Genomic DNA, 14,441 nt, shown 5'->3' on the forward strand with positions numbered 1-14,441 from the left:
TATTTTTACTTGCAATAATAGCGGATAGTTGAGCATGAATTCACTTACTAGGTGCGCCCATGAACATAACTATTTTTCTTTAAGAATAACAGTAATTTACTTGAACATCTAGTGCTCATAAATTTTGGCATTTAGTAATCTCTCCATGACTCTATTTATCAAGCTAAACATATCACACTTCATACCATATATTCTATTTTATAGATTTCTAGTGCTTTTTATTTTTGTATATTTTTTGAAAGAGTGATTCTTTTTCTCATAAATTTCTTTGGAAACTCAATTTAAAGTTTAAGAAATGCATTCTTATTATAGCCAGGATTAACATTTTCAACTAAAACAAGATGCTAGTCTTTGTCTTATGGTTTTCAAGTTGAACATTTCATTTTTGGTTACTAGCTTTATTGGAGACACGCTATGCAAAATAATTAGCCAATGGCATAAGTTTTAATCTATAAATATTTATTAGGTGTTGATACTAATAGTATTTATAGAATACATTAGGTTAGGAAACAGTCTATTATTTGTAATATTACCAAGTAGGGTTTTTTTTTTTTAGCAAGGTGTCTTTGGATAAAAAAATTGCACTATGATGCACTATTTTAGATGAATTCATAAGATTTTCACCCTCGATTCTCAATTATTGTCCCCATATGCTACCCTTGACTAAAATATTTGTGGATGTCAGTTAGTCAAAATAGTTGAAGTTTAAAGCTTCTTGATTATTGAGGATTTCTCACATTAATCATAGAAATCATCCAAGTTATTGGCATTTGGAGGGATGTCTTGATGTTTGGGCAGCCCTATCTTCCACTCTAGTTAGTTAGAGATATGACTCTCAAGGTTTTTATTTAGTTTCTCATGGCTACAAAACTTTAGAACATGAAAATAATGATTACAAAGATTTTTCTTGATGGAAAATGATCTTGAATAAGTTTTTTTTTTTTTTTTTCAAATATAATTTCCTCTTTGCTTCTTTGTCCAAATAAATGTCTCAATCTATTATTTATGGGATTAATGAATGTGTGACTCATATTTTTTGCTTCTTTCTCCAAATAAATGTCTTCATCTATTCTTTATGGGATTAATGAGTGTGTGAATCATATTTTATTTTATTACTCTTTTTCCAAGGGCATTTGGAGATGATTGCGACAAATCTGAAATTAGCTTATCATGAATGTCATTCTTGTCTAAATCTTAGACTAGTTTGGGATGTCAATCTATTTTTACATCTTTACTTTTTGTGACCTATGTTATTGTTCTCAGTATTTATTCCTTGGGAAAGTTGATTATAGAGAAGTCATCATACTTTTCAATAGATTTTTTTTAGGTATTTCTATAAGAAGATTTTGGATTTGATAAAACAAAATTAGTGGTCATGTATTTCATTATAACATTCTAGCTTCTTGAGATATTTAGATTTTGATAAAATCAAATTTGGATATTTTGGTTGATTTTTCTCTTTCTAACTGCAAGATCAAACCTCCTAGTATGGTGAATAAACAACTAAAAGGTCCCCTCCTCCATCAGGTTTTACTAAAATTAACATAGATAGTTCCTTTTCTAATATATGCAGTTATTATATGCATTAGATAAAGACGTGAACTCCTTTCCCTTTACATGAGTTTTCATGGCAATACTTACAGAATAAATAGCAATAATTGTTATCATGATAAGATCACAATCCCAAGTTCTAATTCTTCAAACGTTTTATTTATTTTGAGATGATTAGAAGGAAATCCCTCTTCCATTTTGTCAACTTTGATGTCGTACGGCGTGACGTTTTAGAATATATAGATTAAGAAAAGTGTGTAATGTGATATATAACAAAAATGGATAGTTTTTTATTTATTTTTTTATATTTATTTTTAGTTTTTATATTGAAGGTATAAAATAGTTAAATTATAGAATTAATAAGTTTTAATTTATATAAATTTTAATTGGTTGTATTTTTATTTCTTTTCTATTAAATCTTTTCTTTTGTATCATAAAAATGATTTTGTCTCTCAAATAGAAATATAACAACTTTATTCTTTTAATTCAAATTACTTTTCTAATTTTCTCAATCCATTCTTTTCACTTGCATGTCAAATAATTTGATCAAAAGATCATCTAAATTTCTCATTATAGTATTCCATCATGACAAATTATTACATCAACATTTTGCATAACATATACCTCACTTTGATCTCAACTAAATAATTTATCTTGATTAAAATCAAATCCAACATAATTTTTTATTACTAATGCAATGCTCCTTAAGATGTTTCTTAGAACCATGCGGTCCTAAAATTTAATATATATTCCTACACAAGAGTTTTTCAAGAGAACATATACAATAACGTAGGACGGAAATTTTTCAAGAATTTTTCAAGAGAACATAAACTTTTGTCCACAAACATATGAATGAATCTCAATGTCACTACATTTTCTCTTTGCTCAAAATGTCAAAAATTTCTTTGTAGAAGCCAAAAGGAATATTTTTGGCTCGAGTAAATTCATAAAAATGTTTTGAATCTCTCTTTCATTGGGTTTAACTTTTTTTTATTATTAAGGCAAATTCTCTACTCACACAGTTTTTTGTGTTCAAGAGATTTAGGATTCTACCTCCGGAAGCCATTTTTTTTGTTTGCGAGGTTTGCGGTTGAAGGTTTTTTAGTGTTTTGCTAAAAGAGGCTAACCATAAAAATTGATACATTGTAGAGGTAATCTCTACTCAAGCACTTGTTTGGTTTATCCACAGGCACAATTTTTAAGGACTTTTAAAAGTTCGTTTGTTTGGGAAAAGTTTTAAGAAGGAAGATTTTGATATTCTTGTTGGTATTAGTTTGCACTTTTTAATTTGAATATTCTATTATAAAAGTATTTTGGTTTTAAATTTTATATTTGAAGAATACAAATATAAATGTGATTAATGAATAAATTTTATGGAGAATAATATGTAGAAAGGAAAAATCATGCAAATGTGTTGTTGGATTAGACTAGTAAAGATGATGAAGTTAAAAATATTATTGATCTTGTTCTTTTTGGCTCTTAATCAATAAAAAATTGCAATAATTTAAATAAATTATTCAAAAGAAAAATAGTTAATGTTAAGTTTCTCCTAAAAATTCAATTATTTTGGTTCAAAATAAAAGATGAAATGGCAATGTCAAATCAAAATAAAGACATTAGATAACTAGCAAAATTTGGTATAAAGAGTGCTATTAAAATTAAAGATTGAAAATCAATCTCACATGTGAATCGAAAATACAAGATTAACAAATAGTTGACTATTATGGACAAATAAGGATAGTCTACAACATAATAGTTACTACTCATAAGTCCCCAAGAAGATTGTGGTGGGTTCCTTGTGGATATTATGCATTGCCATTAAAATGGGTGCACTCATTGGACAAATTTTGACTCCAAGATCCCCTTCCAATACAAGGATCTCCCCCCTTTATCAAAGTGACTGATTCTTTTGCCAATATTAACTCTAGATGTGCTTACTCGGACTACTTTGTTCTCTGGCATAAATTTAATGATATAATCATGCAGTCCAAGACTAACTGAAATCCATTGATTTATTCATGAAGCTTTCATTCTCTTCCACTCCCTTTTCTTTATCTAATTTTAGCCACTATTACAAATTGTAACCGAACACATTAAAGGAAGATTATTCCATTTCTAGTTGTAATTAAAGTTTTATTAAAAGATTTTTCTATGCATGAAAGATAAATTAACATATAATCAATTTAACTAAATTAAAATATTAAAGTTGAAAATGGGGTTATGAAATTCTTTATTTGTTGGCAACTGATCTAAGGTCCTTGAGTATAATAAGGGCTAACCATTAAAACATTTTTAGGAAAATCAATTAGAAAAAAACATACAAGACAAAACCTTTTATTTAGGTGAATAGAACAAGTAAAATGTCCCCTCCATCAAGTTCTATTAAAGTTAATATAGATGGTTTTTCTCATGGTAATCTATATGCTATGAGGATTGGTGGATTTGAATAGGATAATGTTGATTTGGATCACATTTTTTTTTCTTCTTCTATAGAGTTTACCACAAATAATTAGATAGAAGTTGAGCCATTCTTATGAGTCTAAATAAAAAATGTGAATTGGGTTGGAATGAGATAATATTTGAAACAAATTTTATAATTTTTGTCTCTTTTGAATAAAGGCACATCCTATGGATCTTCTTGGAGGTTGGCATCTTTTGTTCAAAAAATTCTTTACCTTTCATAAAATTCTATAGAATGAAATGTTGTTGACTTCTCAACCAAATGGAGCTTTGATATAAAGCACATTTGTACAATAGATTGTGAGTCCTTCTCTTCTATTCAATCTTCATAGTTTCTTCAACTCCATAATAATTTGGTTGGATCATTATGATCTTGTGTTTTGTTGGTTTCATGGATTTCTTCACATATTGGATGTGGTGAATTTGAAGATGACTCAAATTTTTATCCTTTAGACTTTAATAATAATTATCTCTATCTATATTAATCCTTTTGTATTATTTTTTTTGCAATTATTAATTAATGTATATTTAGCTTTCCTTTTTTCTTAAAATATAAATTTATGTTAGCTCAATTGATATTCAAAAGTTTCAAACTATATTTTAGCCCATGCCATTTCTTATTCCTCTTCTAAAAAGTAAAAAGCATCTGTGTATTGTAGTTTTTCCAAGGAAGATATAGAATTATGAATATTGCCTTTCCCTTTACATTTTTCATGTCAATTCTTACAGAACAAATAATAACAATTGTTGTCATAATAAGATCACAATATGAGGTTCTCATTCTTGAAACGTTCTCTTGTGATTAGGACTTCCATTATTTTATGATGATACAAAATCCAATATGTTAGTCTTGGTCTTATGGTTTTCAAGTTGAATATTTCATTTTTTGATATTAAATTTATTGGAGAAAGGCTATGCAAAGTGATTAGCCATGGTCATGTAAGTTTTAATCTATAAATATTTATTACGTGTTTATACTAATAATATTTATAGAATACATTAGGTTGGTAAAGGCTCTATTATTTGTAATACTATCAAGAAGGGTTCTTTAGTTTTTTAGCAAGATGTCTCCTTGGATAAAAAAATTAGTACTATGATACTGGTGCAAGAGCACCTAAGGGTGAGCAAATACCCTTTTCAATTTTGGCAATTTTGGCATAAGGACTGGTTCTAGTCCATTAGGTTGTCTGTTTGGAGCTTGGAGTGCATTTTGACTTCTTTTGAAAATTTCATGTATTGGATATACTTATCCTGATAACCCCACGATGAGGTGCATCAGCTATTGGCGGGAGCGTTTTCCACCTACCCCGATAGCCTGATGAAGTCGCTAGCGGTTGCAGCGAGTCAAAGCGGAACCATTGTCTATTGGTGGAAGTATTTTCCACCTACCTCGATGAGCTGATGAAGTCGCTAGGGGAGTGGAGCGAGTGGAGTGAGTTCGGAGTGGATCCATCAAGTATCGGTAAGACATGTTTGATGCTAACTCGATGACCCGATGGGAAAGCATACTGTGTGGAGCACATCATCGTCTATTGGCACAACAGGTTGGGAGCTACACCAATAACCCAATGAGGAAGTGGAGCACACCATCGGCCATCGGTAAGAATGTTTTGTTGCTACCCCAATGACCCAATGGAAACCAACGAGGAAGTGTGAAATTGGTAAAATGTCATCGGACATCAGAGTAGTGTTTTGAGGCTACTCCGATGACTCGATAGAAAAGAAAGTGAGTTGTAAATTGCCATCGGACGTCGGTGTAAGTGTTTCAGTGCTAACCCGATGACCCGATGGAAACCAAAAATTAGTTACAATTAGAAACCAAATTGTGTCGAGTTCAATCTCATTTGTTAGGGATGATTCAATACATGTATAGGAGGCTATAAAAGACCCAATGGGCATTTTTTAAAGGGGTTAGAAGGAGGTTGGATAGGTGGAAGAAAGAACATCTTTTGAATAACAATTTGAAGACCATTTTCTAGTTTCTTTCTTAGAGTTCTATTTTCAGTCGTAAACTATAAATAATGGTTTAATCTTTAAATGCTAGTGTAGATAGAGTAGGTGTTTCTTTTCTACGTTTTGTGAGTTCCAGTTTTGAAGTCGTGCCAAGCTCGGCTCTGTAGATAAAGTTGTCTTTCTATTCTAATTTACTGTTGGTGACAAGTAGTATAAACATGACTCTATCTTGATTCCCCATTGTGGGATCCACATGACCATTGGAGGTTATCAAGAAGAGCTAGCCATGTACAGTCGAGAACTATATAGAGCAGACCAGGGAATGACGTCGGCCATTTCAAAAGGCTGGTCCTAGGCGAGCTTGATGATAGCCCGAATAGGTATCAGTGACCAAGAGGAATCACTTGCTGGGTAGAATAGAGTCTAGGTTGTTAGGCTCATACCAGGGGAAGATTGGATCAAAGGGAGAGAAGACCCAAACATGAGGAGAAAGCAACACAACAGAAGTTGTAGGCATAATAAATGGTAGAGTAAACTCTGTAAGGTGTCTAGTTAGATACAGTGGAATAGTGAGTTGGTGGATTTATGAAAGTAAATTCACAAAGAGTAGAGTAATAACCCTTGATGGAGAGGACCTAGAGTGGAAAAGGGGAATAGAGAGGAGTATTCTTGGGTTAGGCTAATAAAAGGCCTTGGAGTGATTCAAGCCGAATCAAGCAAACTAGGGTCCTCCCTATCAGATTGGTATTAGAGCCAATTAAATATTTGGGGTGAAGAGTGTAAGACTGATCTAGTTACAGAAGGAGTAAAGATGGTGACCAATGCAGAATTGGCTAACCAGGTCGTTGACCAAGAAGATGAAAACCGATTTCTCAAGGAAAGGTTGGAGCATAAACTAGGTGTGGTGGAAGTCGTGACAACAAAAGTGAGTGGGAAGATAGAAGATAAGGGTAAAATGGTGGCAATAGAGGATGAAGTCCCTATACCAGACCTTGTTATTGATCAAGAACTATTCTTGAAGGCTTTGAAGGCAATGAGTGGAAAGTCTTTGGAAGGAGTACCACTATTTAGTGGCAAGATGGAAGTAGAGTCGGTAATGGAATGGATAGATGGCATGTAAAATCACTTTGAGTGTGAAGGTGTGACTAAGGCCCAAAAGGTTAAGGTGGCTAAGTCAAGAATGAGAGGTGATGTCGATACTTGGTGGAAGTTTATACAAAATGAGAGAGAGAGAGAGACAAGGTAAGATCCCAATCTCTACTTGGAAAGGGATGGTAAGAAAAATCAAGGAGACTTGTCTTCCTAAGGATTATGAAGTGCAGTTGCACAGGAAAAGATAAAACCTAAGGCAAAAGGAGTTAGATGTAAGTACCTACACTAAAGAGTTTCAGAAGTTGTGTCTAAGGTCAAAAGTGATGGAGGATGAAAGCATTAGAGTAGCAAGGTATCTTAACGGTCTAAGATGGAACATACAAGAGGAATTAAGTTTGTTGAGTCCAAATACCGTTCACAAATGTTATCAGTTGGCCCTGAAAGTAGAAGAAAAGAATAAGAAGAAACATGAAAGCACTAGTAGAGGTAGAGGTAGAGGTCGAGATTCAAAAGGTTATGGAGGAAGCTACAATGGCAAAGAAAGTGAAGTAAGATCACAAGGAGAGTCAAAATTGATTGAGAAGACTAATGAATCTGGTGGAAGAGGAAATTATGGTAGAAGAAGAGGTCATAACAGCAACAACAGAGGTAGATCTGGAAGTTTGGCAAAGGTTCATACTTTGCAAACATTAAGTGTTACCACTGTAGTAATTTTGGTCATCCTGCCTATAGGTGTTCAGAGAAGGCAAACTCATCACGTTCAAAGAAAATAATTAATTATGTACAAGAGGATTCTAGTAGTGTGAAGTCTCCTGAAGTAAACCTTGACTCAGAGAATGTTCAGAATCTGATGGTTATAAGGGTGCTAATTAGGGAACCGGTTAAGGAAGAACCTAAACAGAGGAAGTCTTTTTTTAGAGTAAAGTGCAAGGTACTTGGTAAGGTCTATAAAGTGATCATTGAATAGGGATCAACAGACAATATCATCTCCGAAGAACCAGTAAGTAAACTTGGGTTGAGTAGCATGCCACATAGTCATCCTTACAAGGTCACATGGTTGAATAAAGGACAACATGTGTAAGTAAATGAACAAGTATGGGTTGAATTTGCAACTGGGAAATATTTTGACATAATTTTATGTGATGTTCTACCCATGGATACATGTCATTTGTTGCTAGGAAAACCATGGCAATTTGACAAAAAAGCTATCCATGATGGTGAAAATAACTCCTATGCATTCACAAAGAAAGGGGTGACATACAGTATTCAATCTTTGGTAGAGGATGAAGGAGCCAAGACTAGTGGTCCTATGTGTTGTTGGCTAGAGGAAAAGAATTTTTGAGAGATCTCAAGAAAGGATATGGAGAAGATTATGCTCTCTTAGTGAAACCTAGTCAAGAAAAGAAGACTGAACAAGAAAGTTTACCTAAAGAGGTTCAGCAGTTGTTACAATAGTTCAAGGACATTGTGAGTGATGGAACACCCACAATACTACCTCCTCCTAGAACAGTAAGTCACCAAATAGACTTTGTACTCGAAGCATCACTGCCTAATAAGGTTGCATATAAGATGACTCCTGAGCAAAAAAAGGAAGTAGCAAGACAAGTACAAGAGCTCTTGATCAAGGTCTAATCAGAAAAGTATAAGCCCATGTGTTGTACCAGTGGTCTTAGAAACCAAGAAAGGAGGTAAATGGAGACAATGTACCGATTCTCCAACAATAAACATAATCACCATAAGATACAGATTTACTATCCCTAGAATTGAGGATTTAATGGATTGCCTTGGAGAAGCAAAGTATTACACTAAGTTGGATTTAAAGAGTGGATATCACCAGATCTGGATTAAAAAAGGGGATGAATGGAAAATAACTTTTAAGACTACATAGGGGTTATATGAGTGGTTAGTTATGCCATTTGGGCTTACTAACACCCCTAGTACCTTCATGAGGTTGATGAATGAGGTCTTGAAGGACTACATAGGTAGATTTGTAGTGGTATACCTTGATGATATCCTCATATTCAGCAGAACAAAGGAAGAGCATCTTGAACACTTGCAGATTGTATTAAGGAAACTGCATGAGGAACAGTTGGCAATCAATCTTGAAAAATGTGAATTCATGAAACAAGAACTCATTTATTTGGGTTTTGTAGTATCTCAAGGCACTTTGGAAATAGATCCTAGCAAGGTGGAAGTAATACAAAATTGGCCTACACCGAAAACTGCTACTGAGGTAAGAAGTTTTCATGGACTTGCCCAATTTTATAGGAAGTTCATTCGAGGTTTTAGTAAAATTTGTGCTCCTGTTCTTGATACAATTAAGGGTGGGTTGAAAACTAAGTTTAGGTAGACTAAAGAAGCTGACCAGGGGTTTGAGTTGCTTAAAAAGAGGATAGCTACCCAACCCATCCTAGTGTTACCACGTTTTGATAATCTGTTTACCTTAGAATGTGATGCTATTCATATAGTAGTAGGAGTTGTTTTAAACCAAGAGGGAATACCAGTAGCATTCTTTAGTGAGAAATTGAATGACGCCAAAAAAAGATACTCATCCTATGACTTAGAATTTTATGCTTTAGTGCAAGCTCTTAGGAAGTGGAGGCATTATATTTTTCCCAAATTATTTGTAGTGTTTACAGATAACCAAGCCTTGAGTTTTATCAACTCTCAAGAAAAGTTGAGCAACAGACACATCAAATGGATACAATACCTGCAGGCATATACTTTCACTATCAAGCACAAAAAGGAACAACTGAACAAGGTAACAGACACCTTAAGTAGAAAACTTCTCACTGTCCAATAAGTGACTTTGTAGAGCATAGGTGGGGAGAGTTTCAAGGAGCTTTACAAAGAAGATGCAGACTTTTCTGAGGTATACAAGGTATGCAGTAAGTTTAATAATCATTTCAATAGCCATTATGCAGATTACACGTTGCAAAGTTGTCTTTTGTTTAAGGGATGTCAGTTATGTGTGCCAAGAGGATCTATGAGGTAAAATCTCATACAGGAAGAACATAATGGAAGTCTTAGTGGACATTTTGGTCTGAATAAAACACTTGAGTTGGTGCAAAGATTTTATTATTGGCCAAAAATGCATAAAGATATCAGGAAGTATGTTGAGCAGTGTATTGTGTGTCAGAAAGACAAGGGTACTAGTTCAAATTCTGGACTATACCAACCTTTACCAAATTCCATAAGATCGTGGGAGTGCATCAGGATGGATTTTATTGTGGGTTTGCCAAAAAACAAGACTGGTCTGGATAGTATTTTTGTCATTGTTGACCAGTTTAGTAAAATGACTCATGTTGTTCTATGCAAGACTATGCATGATGCTAGTTACATTGCACATTTATTTTTCAAAGAGGTAGTAAGAATTCATGGGCTGCCTCTCAGTATAGTTTTAGACAGGGATGTGAAGTTTATGGGACACTTTTGGAAAACTCTGTGGACAAGACTGGGAACTAACCTTTCTTTTGGTTCTGCGTACCATCCACAGACAGATGGTCAAACTAATGTCATTAACCGAGTATTGGGTAATCTTCTGAGGTGTTTGACAAAATAATATGGACAAATGTGGGATCAAGTAGTACGACAGGCAAAATTTGCATATAATGACAATGTCAACAGAACTATAGGTAAGAGTCCTTTTGAGATTGTTTATGGACTCCACCCATGTGGTGTTTGTGAACTTCGAGACTTGGGAATCCTAGAAGGAAGAAGTGGACATGTAGAGGATTTCACTCAGTCTATGAAAGAGGTGCATGAACAAGTGCAGAGAACCTTGATCGACACTACGCAAAGGATTAATGCTAAAGCAGATGAGAGGAGAAAGGACATTCAATTTGGAGTTGGAGACATGGTTATGGTACATCTAAACAAGGCAAGATTGCAGAAGGGAGTCCCTAGTAAGCTTCAGATGAGGAGAATAGGTCCTTGTAAAATTTTGGCTAACTATGGCTCTGATGCTTATAAGGTAGAGTTACCCATAGATTTGGCATTGTCCCTTGTGTTTAATGTCCAAGACTTGGTTCAGTTTAAAGGTCCCGTAGCAGTGCCAGATGGACCAAATCTAGAAGGGGAAACTACTCTGAGTGATATTCAAGTACCACCCATTTCTAAACCACAGGTGATATTCATGAGGCATGGCATGTATATGGAACACTTAATCAAGTGGTGCACCTTACCTGAAGCTGAAGCCACTTGAGTTGCAGAATCCGATTTCAAAAGACTGGGCATTGATGTCGCCTTACCACTCCCAAGGGGGACTTGATTTTTTGTGTGGGGAGTATGGTGCAGGAGCACCTAAGGGTGAGAAAATACCCTTTTCAATTTTGGCAATTTTGGCATAAGGATTGGTTCTAGTCCATTAGGTTCTTTGTTTGGAGCTTGGAGTGCATTTTGACTTCTTTTGAAAATTTCATGTATCGGCTATACTTATCCCGATAACCTGATGAGGTGCCATCGGCTATCGACCGAAGTATTTTCCACCTACCCTGATAGCCCGATGAATTTGCCAGTGGTTGGAGTGAGTCAAAGCGAAACCATCAGCTATTAGTGGAAGTGTTTTCCACCTACCTTGATGAGCCGATGAAGTCACTAGCAGAGTGGAGCTAGTGGAGTGAGTTAGGAGTGGAACCATCGGGTATAGGTAAGACATGTTTGATGCTAACCTGATGAACCGATGGGCAATCATACTGTGTGGAGTGCATCATCGGCTATCGGCACAATAGGTTGGGAGCTACGTCGATAACCTGACGAGGAAGTTGAGTGCACCATCGACCATCGGCAAGAATGTTTTGTTGTTACCCTGATGAAATGATGAAAACTGACGAGGAACTGCGAAATTGGTAAAATATCATCGGACATCAAAGTAAGTGTTTTGAGGCTACTCCGATGACCCGATAGAAAAGCAAGACATGTCTAGGAGGCTATAAAAGACCCAATTGTCATTTTGTAAAGGGGTTAGAAGGAGGTTGGATAGGTGGAACAAAGAACATCTTTTGAATAACAATTTGAAGATTGTTTTCTGGTTTCTTTCTCAGAGTTCTATTTTCGGTTGTAAACTATAAATAATGGTTTAATCTTTAAATGCTAGTGTAGATAGTGTAGTCACATAAATCTGTCCACTTAATTAAATGAATACTTAGTATTTATTTGATTATTTAACCATCAATTAATAATTAATTAAATTAATATATTTAATTAATTCATCTTAACCCTCTTCTCCTATTAATTAAATAAATTATTCAATTTATTTGATTTAATTCACTTAACCAAATTCAGACCATTAATTAAATAAATAAATCATATTTATTTAATTAAATCTTCTCTCACATTTAAATAAATTAATATTTATTTAAAACCCCCAAAATCCCACCTCTCACATTTAAATAAATAAATCATTTATTTAAATCACCTTTATCCTCCACCCACTTGCATTTTCCTACAAATGCAAGTTGCACAATTATTTTAAATAAATCATTTATTTAAATCACCTTTATCCTCCACCCACTTGTATTTTCCTACAAAAGCAAGTTGCACAACTATTTTAAATAAATTATTTATTTAAAATCCTATTTATCCTCACCCACTTGAAACCTTTAATGGTTTCCCTTAAAGTAGTCAAACTTGATGGCTTTAAAGTCTTCAAACTTGATGGCTTCCTTCTATAGTCTTCTTAAGACTTTAATGGTTTTCCTTAAAGTCTTCAAGCCTTTAATGGTTTCCCTCAAAGTCTTCAAGCATTTTAAATGCTTTATCTTCTTTTTCTCATTTAAATAAATTAATATTTATTTGAATATTTATCCAAATGCAAATTACACCATTTAATTGAAATAAATGATTTTATTTTAATTGAAAATACCAAAATTTCTTCCACTTACATTTTCCTACAAAATCCACTTGTATGCCTAAACCCCTTCTAGATTCTTCTAAACCCTTCCTAATTAGCCTAATCCATCCCCTAAATATTGTCACATTCCTAAGCAAATTGGAGTCACTTCTCAAAGACTCCAAAGTCTTTGAAAAGCAATTAATGCTTTGTGTGTTCAACAAATTAACCCTCAAAGTCTTGGATAACCTTTGAAAGCTTCCAACCTTCAACCACTAAATGGCTCAAAGTCTTGGATAACCTTTGAAAGCTTTCAACCTTCAACCACTTAATCCCCAAAGTCTCCAATAACCATTAATGGTTAATTCAACCCTCCCACATGGTTAAAACATTTGTTTTGACTCAACCTCTACCCAACCCAAAGGTCTCATCAGGCCATTAATGCCTCCAACCTCTTCTCTCAACCCAATCCTATGTTGAAACTTGTCACCATTTTATTGGTGCCAATTGTGCACATGGATCCCCAACTTTCAATCCTAACCCTTGTTAAGATTGCTCAATCTTAACCCTTCATTTCCCTATTTCTTCTATAAATAGAACCCTTCTCCTCAAGCAAAAGGAGAAGCATTTTAGAGTATTGTTGTTATACTGGCATTAGCATAGAGCTTTTTCATAGCATCACTATCTACTCTAGCATAGTATTTAGCTTTTCATTTCATATTTGAAGCTTAGTATTAAATCTCAATCCTCCATAAGCATCCATAGTGCAAAAAGCTGCTGAGAGCTACACTCATTTGGGACTTGGAGAGGAGAGGAACAAGGGAGGAGCAACTATGAGCATCTTGATTAGCTATTTCATTTTATGTTTATATGCTTTCTATTTCATGCTTAATATCTCTCTTGATATGCCTGTTTAGGATAATCTTTTGTTGCTAACACTAACGTTTGTTTCTTGTGCTCTTGTGTGTGTTTCCATCAAACAGGTTTTCTAATCCTTTTTGCAGAGCATCATTTGGTGAACCCGACGTGAATCCAAACACCAAAAAGATCAATTTTTTTTTTTTAACCAATAACATGTTTGAATGTTGAAAATGTCACACAGGTTGCGATTTTGACACTGTTTTGGTGCGTTTGGCATTATTTTGGCGCTATTCCCCCTGTTTCAGTGCTTTTCCCTTCTCTGTCTTTCCCTTTCTTTTAATACGTTTGTGTTAAATAGTGCCTCTGTTCAAACGCAGACTAGCGCTATTGTAACAAAACGTTGTACAAATCACTTTGTAACCAAAAAAAAAAAAAAAAAAAAAAAAAAAAATTTAGGCTTGTAGAAGCCCACCAAATAGGCGGATTTTACTAACTATTTTTCTCTTTTGTGCAGATTTAAATTAGATTAAAGAGTAGATTTATATTTTTTTACTAACTTGTTTTTGAAGTTGGTTTTAAAAATGAATTCACTTTTTATTTTGGTTTAAAATTAACTTCACATTTCAAATTTGGGCTTTTGAAAAAGAATCACACATTTGTTTGGGGCTATTAAAAAGAATTTCATTGTTCAAAG

The sequence above is a fragment of the Cryptomeria japonica genome, chromosome 2 (genome assembly GCF_030272615.1).
Source record: "Cryptomeria japonica chromosome 2, Sugi_1.0, whole genome shotgun sequence".
NCBI classification, from domain to species: domain Eukaryota; kingdom Viridiplantae; phylum Streptophyta; class Pinopsida; order Cupressales; family Cupressaceae; genus Cryptomeria; species Cryptomeria japonica.